This window comes from Colias eurytheme, chromosome 32 (assembly GCF_061535395.1).
Source record: "Colias eurytheme isolate Ceu_HAF_F1 chromosome 32, ilColEury1 Martin Lab GWU primary, whole genome shotgun sequence".
Lineage (NCBI taxonomy): Eukaryota > Metazoa > Arthropoda > Insecta > Lepidoptera > Pieridae > Colias > Colias eurytheme.
In genome coordinates, this window is record NC_143011.1 from 7,051,336 (window position 1) to 7,076,441 (window position 25,106).

A 25,106-nucleotide genomic window follows, 5' to 3' on the forward strand; every position below is an offset into this window, starting at 1 on the left:
CAGTATGTTCCTCTAAAAGTAGTGATTTCAAAGGTTCCGGTGTATCTTCAAATGAAAGCCGACTCCTTACTACACTTTAAAGCATTACAAAAAGAACATACTACGCCTTTACAGAAGATGATCTGTAATCAATTGTGAGGTTATAAGCAAACCCACTTTTATATTTGTCAGACCACACCACCGAATTCGTAGATTGTTTACCTCAAGTCATTAAGACTATGACGAAATCTGTCTGCAGTAAGGCGGGCCTCTCGCTATTCGTCCGTTTCCAGAGACCGAATAGTTTCAATTCTTAATCTTTCATTAAACAAACTTATTAATCGTTCTTGTCTCATATAATTGTAATATTCGCGTCCCTACTCTAGTCATTGCTTCTACTCATGTTCATCTTCAAGAGATCGAATAATATTATGATGCACCCTATCATTTGTCAAACGGTCTTCATATTGAGTAAAGTTTCAGATTCTCGAGATAAAATATGGCTGTCGTGATCAGTAGTGAGACGTAATTCCCTCTCAGTGAGGGTTTCGGTCTCACGGGATAGTACAATATGCCGTTTGCGATCAGCTGTGAGACGTCATACCCTCTCAGTGAAGGTTTCGGTCTCACGGGATAGTAGGGGAGACCGGGTTTGGTTGCTTCACGGGTTGGTTGTCACAGCGGTCTTAACACAAAACTGAACTATCGAATCAGCATTAGTTGCATTGTAACCTCTTCTACCAACTAATCACTTTTAAGCTAGGATGGTGCCCTTCACTCGTCGAAACATGCTTTCCTTGGGTTCACGTCCATGGTTGTCAGTTTATATACCTATTGTAGCAGAATCCTTTTTAACTTTCATTGCTTTGTTTTATTTATATATTTATTTACCAATTTAGTGGTTCTACTTAATGTATTATGCATTAAATTCTTTTATATGTAATATATTATAATACGTGTATGTGTGTATATATATTATAGTATATTATTATGTCTATATTTTACATTATACTATTAATATTGTATTTATTTTCTTTTCTTTAATTAAAATATATTATGACGAAGTATTGCTCTCGGGGCTCACTGAAAATCGGTGCTGTGACGTTTTTTTTGTTTACGTCACAGATGTTCACCGAGTGATTTCCCCTTTTAATGGCATCATGCTTCACAGACTACACACTTCAATGTGTATTTTTAAGTATTGTAGTAAGTAAGTATTATAAGTATTGTATAAATTGCTTTGAATTATGTACGTGTGAGGCTATGTGCCATTAAATAAACGTTTTTTCTTTCTTTTCTTTCTTTCTTTCGAATAAGTCTGTTGAACAGCGTGGCAAGAGCGATACAGTGACAACGCTGTCCCCACTTCGCGTCAGACCGCCCCGATCTGCCGTGAGGGCCTCACACGTGTTTATTGTTTTCGCACAGATTTTTTATGATATGAGGACCGAATATGCTCCTCATAACATCACTTTTTGTGAACGAAACGACAGCGCGGTTTAATTTAATGCCAACACCATTAGAAAAAAGGATTATTATTAATTGTGAAAAAATATCATGATTTACACTATTAACACTCTTTTAACATAAAATATAAGTCTGTGAGTGTGTAAAAATAAATCCAGCTAATTACACATCAAACTTATGTTTATAATTAGGTATACGACATGAAAATATATTAATTACCAAGCAATAATAATACAGATAAGCAGTGGTGGCTCAGTGGTGAGACCTCGGACTTCGAATCGATAAGTCCGGGGTTCGAGACCAGGCGAGCGCGCAGGAAATAAATTGATTTTTCAATTTATCTGCGCATGTTGTAACATCACCACTGCTCGAACGGTGAAGGAAAACATTGTGAGGAAACCGACATGTCGAAGAATTAAAAAGTTCGATGATATGTGTCATCCGCCAACACGCACTTGGCCAGCGTGGTGGATTATGGCCTGTACCCTCATAGGAGGCCCGTGTCCCAGCAGTGGGAACGTATATGGGCTGATGATGATGAATAATACAGATAAATACTGAACATAAGTAGGTATAATAGATATTAAGTAGTATTAGTTAAAATATACTTTGACTGTTAGTCAAAGTTTATTTTTACTAACAACATGTAAATGAAGAAGAAATAATAATTACCAACGAACTAACCTTTTCTATAATACTTAACACGGCACATTTTTTAAATTATCTTGCTCAACCCTGCTCAAAAATTTGAGGGTTTTGTTGGAACTTTAATATGTCAAAACTATGATATATCTAAACTACGATACAACTTGCTTGCGGAAATGCTCATTACAATAATTGTGAATCTAAAGAATAACTAACAACATACTATTCAATTTTATTGAGCTGATGAATATCTTTTGCCTGGAAGAAATCACCGTCGCCTAATAAATATACTGTGTTTTCTTATAAAACCGTTACATAATTTATTTTATCTACTTAAATAATGAAAATGATATTATATTTATAAAATATAAAGCATATTATGTAAAATGATTAAAAATAAATAAATGAAGCAACTACGATTCAAAGAAAACATCTTTTTCAGTGTTAAAATGCTCTTAGCAATCCTGGATGATGAACTGTATCATGTACTCTGATCCCAGTACGGTCGGTACCTCGATAGCCATAACGATAAATATTATAATCAGATAACCGCAAAGTCAAAATAAAAACATTACTTGTACAGTTGTGAGTGCAAAATTTACGTTTCATTTGGAATAACATTTTTTTCGGTACTAAAACGTAGTCGTTTGATATGTGGTTGGCTGCCCCTCCTCTCCTTCCTGAAAAATATCCTCCAAAATTTCCCGAGATACTTCCAATTTGGACATTAACTTCAGTCAAAAATTGACGAAGCGGATGATTACTAATTTCCACTTAATCCTCGCTGCTACTATCTTTACCATCAAATCATCAATTTTCAAGTGGTGTTGTAAAAATATCAGCAGAAATCGTCTTCCAAAGGCGATATAATTTTATGAGCATTGAATCAGTAAATAACCAAATCAAAAGTTAACTGTAAATCTATAAAAAAAGCTACTTACAAATAAAATTTTATCAAAAAAAACTACTGTTCCCAATGCACCTCAAAATAATAAAAGAATTCATCATTTTATTATTTCATTCTAAAAGTGTAATATAATACCTACCAACAATAAAACCGGCCAAGTGCGAGTCGGGCTCGCGCACAAAGGGTTCCGTAGCAGCAAATATAATAAATTACAGTTAAATCAACCTATCTCAAAAACTATAAGAGATACTTTGATCAAACCAAAAATCGTTGAAAGAGTTAATTAGCATGCATCACCTCTATTTTTTTTAGAATTTTATACCCCGTAGTTATAAAAATAGAGGGGGGGGGACATACTTTTTACGACTTTGAGAGCTGATATCTCAAAAACCGTTCACTTTAAGAAAAATGTTTTTTAGAAAACTTTATATCATTTTAAAAGACCTTTCCATTGATACCCCACACGGGTATGTACATCGAAAAAAAAAATTTCATCCCTCAGTTACATGTATGGGGGGCCCCACCCCCAATTCTTTTTTTTACTATTTAGTGTCATATTTTTGTAGCGGTTCATACAACACATATTCCCATCAAATTTCATCACTGTAGTACTTATAGTTTCCGAGTAAATCGGCTGTGACAGACGGACAGACGGACAGACGGACAGACGGACATGACGAAACTATAAGGGTTCCGTTTTTGCCATTTTGGCTACGGAACCCTAAAAAACATGAATTGCTATCATTATAAAAAATAAATACCTATAAGTAACAACTTACTTTTTGTGGGAACGCATGATGGTGAAAATTCACAAAACACGAAGATTGCATTTGATATTTTTGGTTTTATGGCATTCAATTGCTTTATAAATATCACTACATAGTATAAAAAAAGTCGCTTTCTCTGTCCCTATGTCCCTTTGTATGCTTAAATCTTTAAAACTTCGCAACGGATTTTGATGCGGTTTTTTTAATAGATAGACTGATTCAAGAGGAAGGTTTTAGTATATAATTTATTAGGTTTTAGACAAAGCGGACGAACCCGCGGGCGGTAAGCTAGTAAATTTATAAAATACGAAGATTTTTAAAATTGTAACTAATGAACGCAATCAATATTAGATTAACTGTAGATAATGGTGTCTAGTTTTACTTAAAATAATAAACATCTACCCTCACTTTAAAAAAATGTAGTATATTTATTATTTACACGAAATATACCTTATAGGGAAGGGAAGATATGGGCTAAAGAGTTAAATAAATAACATAATTATATTTAAATTATTAATTTCCAACTGTGTATTCAGTAGTGTTAACATCTAAATTGATTTGATTTTTACGAAATCTCATAGATGGCGCTGTTACAAAATTAACATTATACAACTTACATTCTTTAAACTATGTTTCTCTTCCCAAGTTACTTAAATGGCATAATTTTTATAGTGTCAATCTAGATATTGTCAAACAACATTTATATATGCGTCATTTGATTATTAATTTCCAATAGTTAACGTGTGTTTGATTTTTCTAACACTTCATAGATGGCGCTGTTTCAAATTTGTCTTTATACTGTTAAGATTCATTTAACTGTTTCTCTGCCCAAATTACGTAAATGACATAGTTTTTATTTTGTAAAGCTACATAATAGCATGGCTTACTCGAAACCAACATTTAAACATGAGTCTTTAGATTGTACGCTGTCGTAGTACACGGAATATGTAAGAAAAATAAAGGCTCACAGCTCCTCCCCCGAAGGTGATATCATGATAATATGTTTAAACTATCCTCACCCGACCTCTTAGGAATATTCATGCAAAATTTGAAGTAAATCTATGCAGTACTTTTCGAGATTAGCCCGGTCAAACATACAGACAAACAGACAAACAGACAAACAGACAAAAATTCTAAAAACTATATTTTTGGCTTCTATATCGATTATAGATCATGGATTATGTATTCTTTTAAAAAAATATTCAATGTACAGTTTTGACTTTCCTACGATTTTATTATATGTATAGATAATAGAGATAGAAGTATTGTTAAACAAAACGAGGGCGGAGAACTATCATAATAATTATTATTCCTGTAATATGTTGGTTTATTGCTCTACTTATGTGTATTATAATACCGGAGCAGTCTAGTTAATAATGTTATGTAAAAGAAAAAACTAGTATAATAATAACTATACGGTTAAAATACTTTATTTATTTAGAGCTAGTAATACGTACTTAAAAATTTAAAATATCACAGAATTATTGTAGATACAAACTAAGTATCTGTTATAAATAAAAGTAAAAAGAAAAAACAAATCTGTCACGGATGTCAACTCGTTATACTTTAGAAAGGCGGGAAATATTTACATTCATTCATTCATTTAATATCATATCCCAATAACCAAGAAGAGAATGAATTTATCAGTTTGTAAAAGATTAAATATCCCATATTTTAGAATAAAACTCATTAAGAAATACAATGTCATTATTAAATAATGTGATCAAATATCATTGAGTTGTTTACAAATATATATTTGCCACCAATTGTTGCATGTCGTATGAAGGTCTATAGTGAAAACGCGTCTTAACACTGAGTTTGTGTCAAAACTCAAATGACAGCTGACAGCTGTTTATGTCATATTATGTCAATGTCAGACTGTAAAACAGGTTATGTTTTCGTTTTAATTCTTGAATTTTATTACATAAAAATGCATAATATTTTCAAAGTGTAAATTGAATAATATATAAAATTGCATAAAGTAAATAACATAATTTTTTCTGCAGGTGAAAGTCACGCCATAATATAATACAAATTTTACGATGTAAATTAACTTTGAACAATATAAAAATGACTTCAAAAACGGATATTGTCAAGCCTAAAACGGTCAGGGTCTTCGATTTAGATGATTTTGAAAAACTTCTGAGAGGAATAAAAGTTGCAGCATGTATGATAACAGAATCACATCAAATTGGTAAGTAGTATTAAATATTTCCTTAACATATGGATTTAAATGGTCCACCTAGTGTGGTGTAATAATGTCTATTACCATGAGTGAAATGTTATGAAATCCATGTAATGAATCTTGTGATTGCACATATTAGTATAAATTCTGTTTCCTACTTTATAAGTCTTTATACTTAATACTTATAAAGTTCCTTTCTTACTGTATCTAAAAATTGTTTTTTTTAAACTTTGTTTATAAAATTTCCAATACTTGCACAATATTTTTACTTGAGGCATTTTTTTATACAATTCTCTATTGAGAGTATTAAATATTGTTATCACAATAAATGTGAATTTTAAGTATACCTTATAATAGAACAGAGATAAAATAAACAAAAGTATTTTATCATATAGATTTTTAAGCTATTGCATAGCTTCTATCGTGGGCCTTGAGCGCGGTGACCAAATCCAGAAATTCCGTAACAAAAAATCAAAAACGTCACGCTCCCCACTCTGACGGGCACGGAGGTGTGGCTTGAAGGCATAGCATGCAATAGCTTTACCGCGGCAGTCCCCGAGTGCCACACGTCTTTTTTATTTATAAATTTGCCTTAACATAATAAATTGTATTTAATTTACCTTAACCCAAATTATTCCAGTCGACGAACAAAGTGTCATCAAGCGTCTTAACGCACTTACATTGAATGGAGCAAGCGATGGTAACTGCTGCTCATGCTGTGGAGTGGGTCCTTTCGAGACTCGGGCGCAACAGACTGCACATTATAAACATCACTGGCATACGCATAACTTGAAGAGGAAGCTGTTTGGGAAGTCTGCGCTCAGTTTGGGACAATTTAATTCTAGACAAGGTATTTTTTTTTAATATAGGAGTTTATAGTGAGTGTAACAGTATATTAATGAAATGGCAATTTAAAAAAGATTCTTGCTTTTTAATTTAGAGAGTATTACAGTTAACTTGGCTGTTTTCAGTCCATTGTATGTCGGTTTTATTCATAGCCTTCCTCCTGAAGTTAGTCTCTTTTTAAAATATTACGATCACTTCTATAGTTTTGTTTGATTATTATGACTAATTTTCTATGTGAACAAAAACTTGTTTAGGCAGCAAATACCTCAAAGTAACTGCGATTGTAAGTAATTTTTTCGTATTTCATGTTTATGACAAACTTATTAGGCGCGGGACATATACAAGCGGCGCGGCGCGCATCGGGCGCGCTGCCGGCGTGCATCGGGTGCGCTATTGGCATTTTGTATGAAATAATTTTGGAAAGGCGGCGCAACCGTGGCACAACCGCGGCGTGCCGTCTCGACGCCTGTCCAAAATTCTTTCATACAAAATGTATAAGAAGGACGTGGTGCAAAACAGATTCAAGAGGTGCGCTTATGGCACGCCCGCGCCCGCGCCGCTTGTGTTTGACCCGTGCCTTAGGCTTTACAACATCATACCAATGTACCAAATGTTTATTAAAAGACCAAACACAATAAATTCTTTATTTTCAGATGATAATTCAAGTGTATCAGGCAGTGACTCGGAGACAGAGAGCACAAACTCCAAACCAGCAAGTGATCTATTTGCAGCAGCGACTAGACATTGCAAGGCATTCTTCACTAATAAAACTGGACAAGTCTTCTGTATATATAAATGTATATTGCATCATAAAAAGGTTAGTCAATTAGATGTTTTATGTTAATAATTTTTTATGTTTTAAAGTTCTAACAATTAGCTCTTTTGTCTATAATTTTTATTATTTTAATATCCATTGGGCTGTTGCAATTTTAATATAGGATTTTTTAGTGTTTATATTAAATTAAAATGCAATTCTTATTGTTATATCCTTATTCTTATAAGAATATCAAAATTAGAATGAACTTAATTTTAAAAACCTTGGAATAAGTAGTTATTAAATATAATTATTTCAGGAAGAATTATCTTCCGATGGCGAAGGCTTCGCATGGGTTTAGCGCTGTCAACGTCTAACCATACCAGGCTATCAACGGTGGGCAGTTTTAATGGTAAGGAATAAAAGATAAACATTTTAACTGTATTGAATTACACACGCGGTTTTAAAAATACCTCAATACTTTGTTTAACTTGTAAAACAGTTGAAATTAGCACCTTATTTCGTTGCAGTAGTGTTCAAAGTCTATTGAACCGGTAAGTAGAAAAGTCTGCCTCATACACAGTATACAGGCAGAGTTTTGCTTTGGATAAATGTTGTGTGTGAATTGTTTATTGTGCATTGATAATCTCTATATAAAAAAATGAATCCATATTTCCCTTGGTCACGGCATCACGCGTGAACGGGGGGACTGATTTCGATTATTCTTTTTTTATAATATTCCTTGAAGTACGAGGATGGTTCTTATGGAGAGAAAACGTAAACATGTACCACGGGCAGGGGCGTAGCTACCGCCGTATTAGCCGTATGAATTATACGGGGCCCCCTAACGTGCGTAAGCAAAAATTACTAAAAACTTCCCAAATTTTTTTTTTCAGAAATAACAAAAGTAAAAGAAAGCAATTTTCTGGCACACAGGAGTGTGTATATTTAATTTGAATTGTTTGTAAAAATTTTGGAATAAGTGACAGATATCGATGAATAAATATTTCTTTTAATTTTATGCAAACATTTTTTTTCTTTTGTGAGAAATCTTTACCCTTCCTAAGGGCCCCCAAACAAATTTTTATACGGGCCCCGCCAAGGCACGCTACGCTTCTGACCACTGGCGAAGCCGGGGCGGACCGCTTGTTATTTATATTTATCACTGTGTTTATACAATAAAGATAAATAATTTCACCAAATACACAGGTTTCCGGCGGCCATTTCGCTGGTGCCATATTTTCCGGTGCGGTACCGGTAGTGCACAAAACGCATCATTCGTACGTGACGCGGCGCGGGCAGGGCCAGGCGCAGAGCGCGCGGGACCAGCACGGGAACATGCCGCGATCTGCTGGCGCTAGCTTGAGGCGATACAACCAAGCGGCTTTCTTGGAGGTGAGTGGGAATTTAGGGAAACTTATTTGTGGCTGTTTATAGGGACAGTAACGGAGATTTTAGATATTTTTTGAAGTGAAAACTTCTTTAGCGGCGTTGGGTATAAAATCTTAAACTCGCGTCAGGACACGTGACCTGATCGAAAAAGCGTAAGACGGATACCATTCCAAAATATCAAACATGCTCAACGTTAATAATCAAGTTTTCACTTCTGCCGGCACTCCCGGAGTGCATCCCGTCTTTTTTTGTATGTTGAAGGTATTTTATAACTAGCTGCGCTCCGTGGTTTTACCCGCGTGGCTCCACTCCTGTTGGTCTTAGCGTGATGATATATAGCCTATAGCCTTCCTCGATGAATGGGCTATCTAACACTGAAATAATTTTTCAAATCGGACCAGTAGTTCCTGAGATCAGCGCGTTCAAACAAACGAACTCTTCAGCTTTATAATATTATAGTATAGATAATATGTTATTGAAATTGAACCCAGAATAAAAAGTTTGTGTTGATATTGATTGATATGAATAAATTTTGGTACGTGACTATAACCAAAAATTATTTGAACAAATTCTAGTTGTGTTACAGCTGTGAAAAAAAATTATAAATTGATACAGATACGTGCACTTTGTTTCCAATTTGGCAATAGTTATTATAATTACGATCACTATGTGGTAACAGAATCTTTTAAAACTCCTGATTCTTTCAGCACGTGCAAGAAATAATATCCGCTTGGTCGGAAGACCTGATTGGCTGTTCACTAGTACTATACCGCGCGGTCGGCTCGACCAATCAGGCGGCGTTATTTGGCAAGAACTCTCCGCTCAATAGAGATGACTTTAGAGTTAGAGCTTTGCCGTTCCCTACGAGGAAACCCACGTATAAGGAGGTGAAACGGGTCCACGATACTTTGGCTAGCATAGAGGTTTATGGTAAGTGTTAAATTATAGCTAGTACTATATTTTCTTTCATTTACTAATTATTGTGTCATGCAACGATAAGCTTATACGGGAAATAAATGTTTTTTTTTTTAATTGATGATTTCTGAATTTTTGTTTTTTTTAGTCTCATGCTTAATCATAACTGGATTGGCTAGCAAATGAAATTTTGAAGTTTATAGTTTATTTTAGTAGTGAAAAAAGTAGTAGTATCTAACATAAGTACATATTAATTTTAGTACTAAATAATATTTTTTGTATCCCGATCCCATCAGACGTTTGTATGTGCTTGAGTATAAATACAATCGAAAAAGTAGTGTAGTAAAATTATTCGAGTTAGTCAATATCCAATAAAAATCCAATATTAGGTACATTTTATGTCATAAATAAGTATATTTACAGAAACAATAGAATTATTCCAAAAAGCTCTGATCGCGTCGACTGTGAAAGACGGCAAAGCGGCGGATCCTAATGCTGAAAAAAAGAAAACACAGAAGAGCCCTGGAAAACCAATCGATAGAGCAAAGTCAAGGTAATATATTAGTGTCGTATTAAATACTAAAATAATGTACGATTTTCAATTAATAATAGTTGATAGTCTTTATATTTTAATTCTATGATTATAGTGTATTGGTAACATAATACAGTCAATAGACAAAATAAAAACAAAAAATAGTTTAACTTTTATCATGAAATAATTCTTCAGTTATTAATAAGATCTTTTGTAGGTTAGAAACTTATTTTTTTCAAGGGAACGAACTCCACGGGAGCTGCCAACTCAAATGCTGTCGAGTGAAGATGAGGGTCCATGCTTTATAGACTCTGAAACTCCTGTAGGTATGTAAATTGTTTTGAATAAAATCTTGATCATTTTTTGTTAAATTGTACATTTGTCACTGCTTAACTTTACTTTTCCATAATAATGTAGTAATGAGTTATGTCATCATATCTGAGAAGTATAATCACAGAATACATAATAGTAGCTAAACGCTACAGAACGGACACTCTCCGCCTCCCGCCAAAATTAAACACTTACCTCACCCCGCACGATCAGGCTATTAGATGTCCCGCATTTTTCCGAAAGGACGATACGCAACGAAGATTGACAACATTAATCAAATTGACTTAAAGTAATTTTATTATTTTGGATTTGTGAATATCGTTTTTCGTAGAAAATGGTAGATATTGTGCTGTTTACGGATGTATTTCATCAGAAAAACGCGAATTTCTTTACGCTAGTCACAATTAATGTGCAAACCCTAAAGCGTTAACACACACATTTGCACTCTCTACAGTGTGACTGTCAAAACGATAATTTTGTATGGAGTGTCCGGACTCCGGGGTGTGGTATAATCAGGACAGCCACAGAGCGTAATATATCGCTGATTGTCCGTAGATTCACTTTCACTTGTTCACAGAGAATTTGAGCAAGCTGAAACAAATAATTAACATCATAATTATACATACAAATCTAAATAAAATAACAATGTCAACGTAACATATTATTGTACACTAGCTGTACCCGCGACTTCGTCCGCGTGTAAAATTGACTTTGGATAGTTTTCCCACGGTAAAAAGTACCCTATGCCCTTTCTTAACATATTATTTTCTACCGCTGCCCGCGATGTTGCACCACCACGGCGTGTCAGTACCAAACATATCTAAAGATGACAGTGTCGCTATAGCATTATAAGGAAACAACTTTTAAATAGCATTAAAATATATGTTCTTGAAGTGAAACTTCTTTAGGTACGTAGAGATTAAAATTTCAAGGAGTAAGGCGACGTGATTTTGGTATCTTTTAAAATTGCCAAATAAGTTTCACTCCTGACACGTGTGCTCGGCACACACGATCTTTTCTTGCAAGTGAAGGAAGTAAAGAGAGATATATGAGAATCCTACTCAGTTTAGTGATAATTAGATTTTGTGACTGAAGAAAATAGAGAAAATTATGCAGAAATATATTCCAGGACACAAAAACATAAAAAAGTACAAAGGTATTATACCCTAAAATACTTCCCTATAAACTACGTTAGTAGTTATGCTGCCAGGAGCCAAAATGAAAAGAGAGTCAGGACTGGTGATGCGTGAGCAAGCGACGTACAGTTGCCCGTGTGAGAAACAACTCGTCCTGAGGTCGACACCCCCTACCCTCAGTGTCTGCCCCTGCGACTTATTGATGGTCATCGCGAAGCAAACACTCACGGGAAACTGTACACGCTTGAACTGGAACGGGAAGTTATGAGGTATGAGGGGAATACGTGGTATAAATACTGCTTCGCCAACTCCACAACCCGTAAGAATTTCCGCCTCAATGGTGTGTCTGTGGAGCGAGATAACTTTAAGGCGGGTCCCGTTACATAACTTCGGGGGAGATAGGTTACGAAGAAGCATAATTGGGACACCGACCTTCAGCTTGATGGTATGCGCTGGAAGTCCGCTTGCTGACAGGGAGTTTAAAAATTCAACGGGATAGTGTGTGGCGTCATCTTGCTCGACGACAGTGTTTATGGAGGTGTAGACCACTTCATTACCCTCAATTTCAGAGAGAATGCAGTCGTTTATTGCTGCAGCCTGATCATTTTTGGGCGTCAAAATGGCCCGCTCACACACCCAAGAATTCTGCTGGTGTGGTATACGACTGATGTCCCCGTACACACAGCGAATGAGTTCCTCTAAGCTGGCTACCACTCTACCGAGAGACTCTGGAAGCACCACCTGTCCATCTATCTGTTCTGGTAGAGTGCCTTCACCAAGACTTAGAAGGACATCGGAGAATTCTTGAGCACGTGCATTGCCACCAAGCCGAGCTCTCATATTAATGGTCAAGCGCAGCGTATGAACTCGTGACCACAACGAAGATCGTTTCAAAGACGCATTCACCTCGTCAGCCCTCGATCCTCGCGTCACCACGGGAAGCGTTTGTCGGAAATCGCCACTGAACAGAACTGTTATACCACCCATCAAGTTTTCGTTCCTGCGGATGTCCTGCAGGGTTCTGTCCACGGCCTCAACTGCCTTCCTATTGGCCATCGTACACTCATCCCATACGATCAGAGAGCAATCCTTGAGCACGTGTCCTTTATCACTGTTACGTGACACACCGCAAACAGGCGTTTCGGCTCTCTCTAAATCGATGGGAATTTTAAACATGGAATGTGCTGTTTTACCACCCGGAAGCAGTGTGGCAGCGATTCCCGACGACGCTACAGCAATAGCAATTTTTCCTTGCCTCCTTACTTCTGCAAGTATGCCAGTGGTAACAAATGTTTTTCCTGTTCCACCAGGAGCATCCAAGAAAAACATTTTACCCTGGTTTTGCCCAACGCTTTCAAGAACGGTGTCGTAAATTTGTTTTTGCTCTGAAGAGAACAAAGCGACATGGTCATTTCGTATAGTGGTCATTTCGCCCGGATCGTAATTTGTCTCAGCGTTATACTCCCGATTTCCACGGTCTTGATGCTCTGATGATTGGGGAGCTGGTAACCCATATTCGATCAGTGGATTGCCGCCGATAGAAATAACCACATCTTGAAGTGAACTGAGACAGGTGTTCAGGACGCGTTCATCTGTTACATCGATTTCGTCTCCAGTGGCACGCCTCAAAGCTCGTAGAAAATCTTCAGACAGATGATGGCGATACTTCTCCCACAAAGTAACTGGGTTCGCAACTCCACAAAACACCAAGATGACGGCAAACAGATGTCGCATGCGGCTCGGACTGTCACTGACACTCGCCTCTGCGAGGGTGTCATCCCAGTTTTGGTCGTCGTCAAGAAGGTGACGTGCTACGCAGGCTGCGCGGTAAGTGGGATACTCCACGCCATCATATGTCCTCAGAAAGGCGAACGATGTTGGGCCTCGGACCGTGTGAAGTAATAAGCGCAGAAAATAGCATTCGCCATTATTCGGATGCACGGTATAAACCCTACCCAGTGCGGTGTCTTTGAAGATTCCCGGAAATCCTTCCACAGCACTTCCTCGTTGACGTCGATTAAATACACCCCTTTGTCTGTCGTATGTGTAATACGAAGGCACCTGGTCATACGTAAGAGACCTTGCAAACTGGTCGACTTCACAGAGCCTGAAAAATGCCAAGAGAGTTGTTTGGCGTGGATTTTCCAAGCGGTCAGCAACGTTCTCAGGATCAAAATATATGCGCTGGCCGTTCTCTAGATGGACATCTAAATGCATGACGGTTGGATGCCTGTCATGTATAGAGAACGCCAGTATCCGCCAAACCGCTTCAGACGTGCTGATGTAGCGACCAGATTGATACTTGGTGACCTCGTCTTTATCAGAGCTCTGTAAAGCAAACGTCGCCTGATCACTTCCTTTGTTGACGTATTTGCAGATGTATTTAATCGACTCAACGCTCGTGCACGACTCGACGTTGATGTGTGTCTGGAAGGTCCTGGACAGTACTGGCGAGTAAGGAACAATCCATCTATTATCGACCGGTTGCGCCTGGCCATGCACGCTCAGCTCAGTGGAATGCCCGCCTTGTGCTGGTGATCGGCGCCGGTATGATGGATATCCATCCTCACCAGTAATGGTTTCGATGGTAAAATTTTTCGGGAATCTTTTTGAACATCGTCCATCTTTCATGCACGGGGAACTTGGATTTAACGTGCCACAGGGGCCATGCACCATATGACTTTTCACTATCTGATGCAGAACAGGATCGACGTCAGGGTCCGGAAGCTCAGCACTTATAACTTGATCAATCTGGTTGGGCCTGATCTTCTCTTCCAACCACAAAAGCAAGTGTGCGTGGGGCAAGCCGCGTTTTTGCCACTCCACGGAGTACATGTGGCACCGTACTGCACCAAAGACTTTTGCTTTTGTAAGAAGATCCATAAGGCACTTCAACTTCAGGTGGAATACGCGAGAGATCAAGTCATGCCTGTCGTACGAAGCCTGTCCTGCAAGGAGTTGAGCTGTTATTTCAGGCCACTTTGGGTTGGTAGTGATGGTAATGAAGAGGTCCGGGCGACCAAACTTTCGCACGTAACAAAAAGCATCTTGGGTCCTCTCGTGCATGTACCGCGGACCTCCTGTGAAGGTGGAAGGGAGAATGACCATCCTTCCTACATCTTGCGCATTTACATCATTTTGCATGGCATCTCTAAGATGAACGTAATTCTCAGCTCTCAGCTTCCTTTGGTTGCACCTTATAAATACCAAACGCTCTGTTTCGATTTTGGCGTACATGTCCACCAGAAACTGACTTAAGAGCGTACGATAATAGTGTAAATAAGAAACGTTGTTTGCCCTTAGCTGGATCAGGAAGCTGTAGAACTGCATGGCGGATGTTTTTTTGTTGTAATTTGGGGAGCCTGTCTGGGGGTCTACATTATAGTGGGCGAAATGGTAGCCATCCTCTCCGCGGCAAAACATGAGCGGATATTGCAGAGAATCGTACGCGCGGTGAGTCTCACTGATTCTTTGAAGCCGGTCATCATGCGTGCGCAAAACGATGTCTCTTTTATCACACTCCTGATCGACTAAGACTACGGCTACCTCGTTCGTTGTTGGCGCATTATACCGCCCTGGATGGGCTGCGATCGGCCTTCTATCTGCACTGATTATAAACTTAAAGCGATTGCGCTCGTTTTCAGGCACCGATGCTAGGGCGGCTTTGAAGTTGCTAATGTGTGGATTAACATTATGCAACATACTCTGCAATCCTCTGACCAGACCAGAGTCCAAATTGGGGATGTGTCTACTTCGCAAGCTTGCTTGTTCTTCAAAATCGCTTACGAAATAAATTTGCAAAAATTTGGGAACGTCTGTAGGTAGCAGGGAACCAATCCTATGGTAAACTTGCCCCTGGACTTTGAATGTCGGCATGAACCCTGCTTCTATAACTTGATTTATTTATTTATTTATTTATTTTATTTATTTATTTAGTCAATTAGATTACAGGGATCCATTAATGTTAGTACGTGACTTAAAAAGCTAATGTTAGTAGGTAAATATTAAAGTACTATCATCAGTTGACGGGGCACCCTATGCGTAAACCTGTCGCTTTGAATGGACAAGTTTACGCACAAAGTGTCCCATGAAAGATGACATATATCTCTCCGAAATTACCATCAAGAGACTGTTGCGACTGCGCCGCACTCTATCGAATGTAGACGCTGTTTTTTTGCGTATTATCGCCCAGAAATCGTCAGTATGCGCATTAGCGAACATTCCAGACGCACTGCAGTAGCGAGGCAGTCCCAACAGCATTCTAAACGCATTATTGTACATGACACGTAAGGCATTAAGCGATCCATCAGTATAGTCAAACCATAGACTACCCGTGTAGAAATTCTGGCAGTAGGCTTTAAAAAGCGTGATTTTCACTGGATTACTACAACGGGCAAATCTACGGGCCAACATATTACTTCGGATCGCCAATGCCCTACGCTCACGTTCGATATCTACATTATCTTTGAGGTCATCAGTTAGCATGTGTCCGAGGTACTTAAACTCTTTAACTCTTTCAACTGTAATCGCGTTAAGAGATATCTCAGACGTACATTTCCTATGCTTACCAACGTCCCCAAAAACAATGCATTTACATTTAGCCACATTATAACGCAAACCGTGAGCAGCGACATATGTCTCACAGACTTTGAGCATCTCAGTAATGGCGCTTGCAGTCGGAGCCAGCAATACCATATCATCGGCATAGCTTATGTTGTTACAACTTATACCTCCGATCCGGCAACCAACCCGCATATTGCTGAGTTCGACAACAAGGCCATTTACGTAAAGATTGAACAATTTAGGCGACGACAGCCCCCCTTACACCACATTCTAACACATACGATTCGGAAAAAGCGTTAGACCATTTTACAATATTACGTTGGTTGGCATACCAATACTTAAAGATATTAAGAATGCTAACTGGTAAACCCCTACCCTCCAGCTTATTCCATAAAACATCGTACGACACGAGGTCAAACGCCCTGGAAAGGTCTAGAAAACAAGCATACACTGGTGTTTTACGCTTGGTATAGTATTGTACAGTATGCTTCAAGCTTAAGATTGCACTTTCAGTGGAAAGTCCAGGTCGAAAACCAAACTGTGCATCGTGTAAGTCCAAAAAATTGTTTAATCTCGCATCAAGCACACTGTCCAATACCTTAGCCAAAATCGTAGCGAGAGATATGGGGCGATAATTTCCTATGTCGGAGATGTCACCTGTTCTATTTTTTAAAATAGGTACAACGATTGTTTTCATGAGATCTGCCGGCAGATAGGAGTGCCTTATACATAATGTGTAAAACATCGAGAGTAACTTAGGCAGATGACAACCCGCGTATTTTAAATGCTCGATACTGAGCCCGTCATGACCTGGAGACTTACCTTTGCTCATATTCTTAATAATTGACTTAATTTCATTGGAAGATATAATATGAAACAGAGGTTCATCTCCACGCCCTCCAGACCCCGCATCCACTACTGTATTAGGTGGTCCGAGAGGTGATTTCACTGTAAAATGATCCTTGAACATCATAGCGATTTCTCTTGGATCATTCTTCCCACCCACACTCACAGGTAGACCCGGCTTAGCATCAAGTTTTCGAGTAGATTTCCAAAATTGTATAAAATTTTTAGAAGCTTGGTGTTCGGCTAATATATCCATCCTAATTTGGTCTTGATTATCTTGGCACCACTTCAAACGACTTTTAAATTTTTTTCGAGTAGTGCACATTTGATCATAGATAATCCCCGACTGTGGACGCCGGTGTGATAACCACAACCTATAGCTAAGCCTGGCCTCCCGGTGAGCATTCCTCACATGTTTATTCCACCCACATAATTTTTTTGGCCTATGGGTACGCGTTGGCTGAGGTTCTGGATGAGATAAAATTGCAGATTCAGATAAACTATGAACAATGTTACTGTATAATCTATCCAGAACCTGCATATGTTCAGATAAAGAACATGACCCGTGACTGCAACTGATTTGCACCAAACGATGTCATCTGGAAGGCACTGTTATAAGCACGAATGTTTTTCAAAAAATGGCTGGATTTCAGATGCTCACCATTTAGTAACACTCTTAACAGTTCTGGCGGGTCTTGCAGAGATTCCAAGCGTACCTTACCAGATGCACAACACATCCCTTTGGGCTCCCCTTTCCATTTGCGTGCTTGGCAGTAGGCACACACTTCTTCCAAGGCACCAATATCTCCATGGGCGGCGTAGTTAATCGCGACATTGTAGTGAAACCCACTCCCTTCTTTATTTAGCCACGGTTGCTCTTGGACATTGTAAACCATGGATTCATCATCAGACGTCAAAAGTTGATTTACGTCACGACGAAGGCGATCTTGTTCTACTTGTGCCGCACGCTGTTCTCCCGACCAAGTTCCCCGAATCCCTTGGATTCTGTTACGTTCTTGCGATAAATGAGCTTCAACATCACTACGCATTTCGTGGTAGCGATGCCGAGCAGCTGCTTGACGTTCTTCACGCTGCTCGTCTGTCTCCAACGAACGTGACAGAGCATGCTGAGAGCGATCTGCTACCAAGCGAGTTTCGCGCTCTTCTTGATTTTCGAGTGACCTAGCAAAAGAAGTACGACTCCGCTGCGAAAATAACCTCACCTCTCGCTGAGTGTATGTCTCTGATGCGCGAGACTCAGCATGGCGCTCCCGATCGCTTTCAAGCCTAGCTTCTCGCGCTTCAACACTCTCACACGATCGAGCGGTATAAGTGCGGCTGCGCTGCGTACTCAATCTTGTCTCACGCTGTGTGTACGTCTCAGACGCGCGAGACTCAGCATGGCGCTCCCGATCGCTTTCAAGTCGAGCTTCTCGCGCTTCAGCACTCTCGCACGATCGAGCAGTATAAGTGCGGCTGCGCTGTGTACTCAATCTTGTCTCTCGTTGCGTGTACGTCTCTGACGCACGAGACTCAGCATGGCGCTCCCGATCATTTAATAGCCGCATCTCGTATGCTCCTACACTTTCAAGCGAACGTGACAATGCATTTTGAGTGCGCATAGTATCTAATCGCGACTGACGCGATGTACTACTTTCTCCATGTCGATTTTCAGCATTGCGTTTTCGCATAACTGCTAACCTTGCCTCACGCTCAACGGCGGTTTCAACAGATAAAGCCAATCTCTTCCTTTGGGAATCATTTGAGGATCGAGATAGGTTAGACCGTTTTCTGGGCATTTTGATTGTTTTTACTAAGCAAACAAAGATAACAGAAAAATAAATTACACACGAATTAGGCAAAGTATACCTAAATATGAATATACCTAAATATGAATAAAGTAAAAGACTAAAAAAAAACCAATAAGAAAACTAATAACTACTTAAAATGAAAACAAATATTGCAAAAAAATAAATTGCACAACATAAACTAAAGACAAATAATTTGATGAGATGAAGATAAAATAGTGAAGAAAAAAAATAACAGAAAAATAAAGACTAAAGAGATGTTTATAAAAGAAAAATAAATTCTACGAAAAACGAATATAAGTACCAAAAAAAATCCTAAAATGAACACAAATTAACCAAAACAATAAATAAATTACACACGAATTAAATAGTAATTCTAAATCTAAATCTAAATAAGAAATAAGAATTAAGTATTAACTCAAAATGGGAATTACCTAAAGACAAATAACTTTATGAGATGATAATGAGAAAGTATTTAGTGAAGTAATGTTAAATTCGACTGAGCAATGAGCATTCAACTGACAGATAACGTAGGTTTTACTCGCGTTTCCGTAAGTAGATGCGGCTCGATCGGTCTTTATAATATCACCTTTTGCGAACGAAACGATAGCGTGATTCGATAATTCTAATTCGATACTAACGCCATCTAGTTAGGTAAAAGGAAACATTTTTATATGGTGATAAAATATTATTATGATTTATAATAGAATATAGCTGTGGGTGTGTAAAAAAAATCCAGCTAGTTTCATATCACACTTATGTTTATAATTAATTTGGCAACATGAAAATATATTAATAATTACCAAGCAATAATCATACAGATAATAAATACTGAACAAAAGTCAATGTTTATTTCGTACTAACGACATGTAATTGATGAATAATAAATGATAACTATCAAAAACTTACCTTTTCTATGATACAACACGGCATATTTTTCAAATTATCTTGCTCAAATCTGATCAAGATTATGATTTATGAGGGTTTTGTTGGAACTTGCAATTGTCAAAACTGAGTATTACATTAAAACTTTTATGCAAAAAATGCACATTAATAAGATTACAAATAACTAATAACAAACAATTTAATTTTATCGAGCTGATTACCTTTTGCCCCGGTTGCCTAGAAGAAATTATTGCTTAGTAATATTAGGTGGCCTAATAAATATACTGTATTTTTGTATAAAATCGTAATATAATTTATTCTATTTGTATATTTATTTGATTTTAATGAAATCTCATAGATGGCGCTGTTACAAAATTAACATTATACAACTTCCTTTTTTAAACTATGTTTCTCTTCCCAAGTTACTTAAATGGTATAATTTTTGTAGTGTCAATACAAATTTTAGTTAATATTGTCAATATATGCGTCATTTGATTATTAATTTCCAATAGTTAACAATATGTACATTGATTTGATTTTTATAACATTTCATAGATGGCGTTGTTTCTAATTTGTCATTATACTACTAAATTCATTAAACTGTTTCTCTGCCCAAATTACATAAATGATATAGTTTTTATTTTGTAAAGCTAGATAATAGCATGGCTTACTCGAAACCAACATTTAAACATGAGTCTTTAGATTGTACGCTGTCGTAGTACACAGAATAGGTAAGAAAAATAAAGGTTCACAGCTCCTCCCCCGAAGGTGATATCATGATAATATGTTTAAACTATCCTCACCCGACCTCTTAGGAATATTCATGCAAAATTTGAAGTAAATCTATGCAGTACTTTCTGAGATTAGCCCGGAAATACATACAGACAAACAGACAAACAGACAAACAGACAAAAATTCTAAAAACTATATTTTTGGCTTCTATATCGATTATAGATCATGGATCAAGTATTCTTTTAAAAAAATATTCAATGTACAGTTTTGACTTTCCTACGATTTTATTATATGTATAGATTTCCAAAGTTAAGTTAAATTTAAAACAATTTTTTGCAGTAATTTCTTAAAATCAAATCATAATTCTAACATTTTATTTTCACAGGCTGGATAAAAACTCTTTCCGAACAGAGTTCAAAGGGAGTTATAACAAACTCAAGGAAGGACCTTCTAAACGATCATTCAGTAAGCGCCCATAGTTCTTGCAGCGAACAAGAGAATGTACAAGAGAAGAGAGTTAAGAAGAAAAAGAAGAAGAAAGAAGAGAAACCCGTGAAGAAGCCTATGGTGGTGCAGAAGATACCGGCTAATGTTAAAAAGGTGTATAGATTTAGTTATATTAATAAATGACACTGAAATTTAGCCTCTATAGAATTGGGAATAAAGCACATTATTGAACTAGCATTTCATTTCTGAATTGGATCTTTTTGTCGATGGACCCTCAAAATAGGTTAAAAGATTTAAATAGTTTTATAATAGGATAGAATACATTTTATTACAATTAAAATAAAATTCTGGTGGGTGAAATCATAAGCCTAATATTACTCCTAAAAAGTATTTATTATACAATGTTTTAAAGTGCATATAAATAAAAATATCTCTTTCGAAATTTCAACTTTTCAGGTTTTATACAAAACTGGTAACATTTATTGTAACTTCCGGTGTTGCCCTATAACAAATTATAACTTCTCTAAAAATTGTTACAGATGTGGAAAGTGATATCTGGCAATGAACAAAGCTCCCTAGAGACGATTCTAGAAGCGTGGGAGGGGGATTTGGAAGAGGCGTGCAATATTCAAGACCCGAGTGATGGTAACACCGCGCTGCATAAAGCCGCTATAGCTGCCAAACCTGAAATGGTCACGTGAGTATCTATATACTATATACTAATATTATAAAGTTGAAGAGTTTGTTTGTTTGTTTGAACGCGCTAATCTCGGGAACTACTGCTTTCGGTGTTAGATAGCCCATTTATCGAGGAAGGTTATAGGCAGCTATATATCATCACGCTACGACCAACAGGGGTGGAGCGGAGCAGCTAGTATTATATATTTTTTAACATGAACAGACACATGATTCATAGTTATTCAGCTTGTAATTAAAATGTATCGTTCTCTTTCTTCCTACTAATAATATCGTAAATGAGAAAGTTTGTATGTTTGGTACTTCTTCACGTAACAACTGCAGAATCAATTTTCATTTAAATTTGGCTAAATATTAATAAAAAACTGCTTTTAAATTTTGTATTTCACACAGATACTACACAGGTGGATAGTTAAAAACACCGATATGTGTTTGTGTAATGAATGAATATTATAAAATTAGATCTTTCAATTTTGTGATCCATAATATAGCCTTAGACCTATAATATGTTAGTAAAACGCACTCAATACGCACCCTGTTGTCAATTGACGATTGCAAGATCGAAGTATTTCATCTTGCGTTAAAAAGCATTTAAAATTGTGCACGAAGCGGCAACGTCGCATCAGCTTGTTTTCATCATTTGACGAAAGCGTATGCATGATAAGCGCCTGCGTATTAGGTAGACAATTGTAGGCCTAAGGCTAGAGATTCATCATTTACCACCGCTACACATCCTCACAAATTATTACTGGAAAAGCACCTTTAAGATTGCAAGATGCCCAAAGCACTTACATTTAAAGCATTTTCTCTCTAGGTTAAAAGCCTAGTTTATATATGCGGTCATGTTGAGCGAATAAAATTTATTTATATATTAATATTATTATAAAATTTCAGTGCACTCCTAACAGCTGGCAGCGATCCCTGTATCCGTAATCACCAATTACAAACTCCATACGCGGCGTCACCGCACCATGACACTAGGATTGCGTTTAGAATGTTCCAGGCGCAGTTCCCTGATAAATATAATTATAATAAGGTCAGTTTTGAATGGTTAAGGATATTTACTATGAAGAACAATTTAGTTTTTACATTAAATGAAAGTAATTGAATTGTTTGAAAATATAGATCACCATTTTAGATTTATTTTATTTTTATAGAATTGCATGTAGTCGTTGTAACACCTAGTTTTAGTGACACTCCACACAGGATAAAGAGTTGCCGAGACCATGTGTCAGAAGTGAAACTTCTTTGGCGAGTTCCAAACTATACAAAAATCGTCGCCTGACTCCATGACGTGATATTATTGCCATGACGCGACCTTGAAATTTTACTCTCCTGAAAATCCTACCGGTCAATTACTAAATCCTATCGTAAATTAGTAATACTAATATGATAATCTAAAATGCTTAATACAGTATGAAATTATATTAAAGATATGGTAATTTAAATATCTCTTTACAGTCGCAAATCCCGGGACCAATCACACCAGAATTGCTAGAAATAGAGAAAGCGAAGAAAGCGCAGCAGAAACGCGCGAAACGGCAGAGAGAAAAAGAGAAGCAAATAGAGAAGAATAAAACTAACCAATTCTTGCAAATGACTGATTCCCAGAAGGTAGGTTGTGGAATATATGTAATTTTTATTTTAGAGCAATGTGTGGCCTTGTTAGTAATAATTGCAGTTTTAATAGTAAACTAAGAGTTATTGAAAAATATTACCTGATTTTTTCTTCGATATACTCATAAAATATAATTTATTGGAGATAATATTATTGTTAATATTATACACTTATTTAATGTATTATTATTTCTAGTTATTTGTATGTAACTGTAATTGTATATCAGTTAGACCAAAAATACTAACTTTTATTATACCTGGGAGATATTTCTTACTAGCTGCGCTCCGCGGTTTCACCCATGTGGCTCCGCTTCTGTTGGTCTTAGCGTGATTATATATAGCCTAAAGCCTTCCTCGATAAATGGGCTGTCCAACACCGAAAGAATTTTTCAAATCGGACCAGTAGTTCTTGAGATTAGCGCGTTCAAACAAACACAAACTCTTCAGCTTTATAATATTAGTATAGGAGAGTTAAAAGTGTCTTTCTTACCTTTTTTATATATAGCACCTAATATTTTTTAATAGCATAATATGATCTTACTTTGCTTTTTTATTATCTTCAATTATTTAAAAAAAGTACATATTATATTTGTTTTGTTTTCAGGTAAAAGCAGAAGTACCTAAATGTTTTCTATGTGGAGCGAATCTACCAAAGACTCCATTTGAATATGATTCCTTCAAATTTTGTACCATTAGATGTCTGCAAAACCACAGGAACGTCAGACCATTGCATAAAAGCGCTTGAATGTATTGTAAATAAAGTTTTTTTAAAAGATGTGTGTTTTTTATTATTTCAAATTACATAATCATCCTTTTCTATGAAATTATTTTAAAAGTACGTAAATGCTCACAGGTAATGTAAATACATTTATTTTTATGAAAAAAAAAATCTGTTTGAAATTATTGTGATGATGCAATAATTTAATCTCCTCACACTCAAACATTTATTTGTTCAATTAGACTACTTCTAGAAGCACTTTTAATCGTAAATTAAAAATTAAGACAGGAAAATGTCTATACGTCAGGAAAATGCCTATACGCCAGGAAAATTTCTATACGTCAGGAAAATATATCCTATACGCCAGGAAAATTTCTATACGCGAGGAAAATTTCTCTGCCGCAAAATTATATAGATAAGTAAAATTTCCATAAGTCCGGAAAATTTGTATACGCCAGAAAAATGTTTATAAGCCAGAAAAAAATTCTATACGCCAGGAAATTTTCCATGAGAAAGGAAAATTTAAGACAGGACATTTTCCATAAGTCCGGAAAATTTCTATGTCAGGAAAATTTTTATAAGCCAGGAAAATTTCTATACGTCAGGAAGAATTCTTTAAGCCAGGAAAATTTCTATGCGTCAGGAAAATTTCTATACGCCAGGAAAATTTCTATAAACAAGGAAAATTTCTGTGCGCGAGGAAAATTTCTCTGCCCCAAAATTATATAGATATGGAAAATTTGTATAAGCCAGAAAAAATTCAATACGCCAGGAAATTTTCCATAAGTCCGGAAAATTCTATACGTCAGGAAATTTTTATAAGCCAGGAAAATTTCTATACATCAGGAAAAATTCTATAAGCCAGGAAAATTTCTATACGTCAGGAAAATTTCTATGCGTCGGGAAAATTTCTATAAGCCGGCAAAATTTCTATAAGGC

General features: G+C 36.8%; 1 pseudogene across 1 annotated transcript; it reads left to right on the top strand.

Annotated features, from left to right (window-relative positions):
* The first annotated feature begins 5,660 nt into the window (after positions 1–5,660).
* Positions 5,661–24,224, top strand: LOC149895278 (tRNA endonuclease ANKZF1-like; annotated as a pseudogene). Its single transcript, XR_016458533.1, has 13 exons — positions 5,661–5,959; positions 6,591–6,800; positions 7,450–7,613; positions 7,870–7,962; positions 8,760–8,945; positions 9,650–9,872; positions 10,281–10,410; positions 10,630–10,715; positions 21,075–21,289; positions 21,676–21,833; positions 22,727–22,868; positions 23,294–23,446; positions 24,054–24,224. The product of XR_016458533.1 is annotated as a tRNA endonuclease ANKZF1-like (transcript).
* Positions 24,225–25,106: the final 882 nt, after the last annotated feature.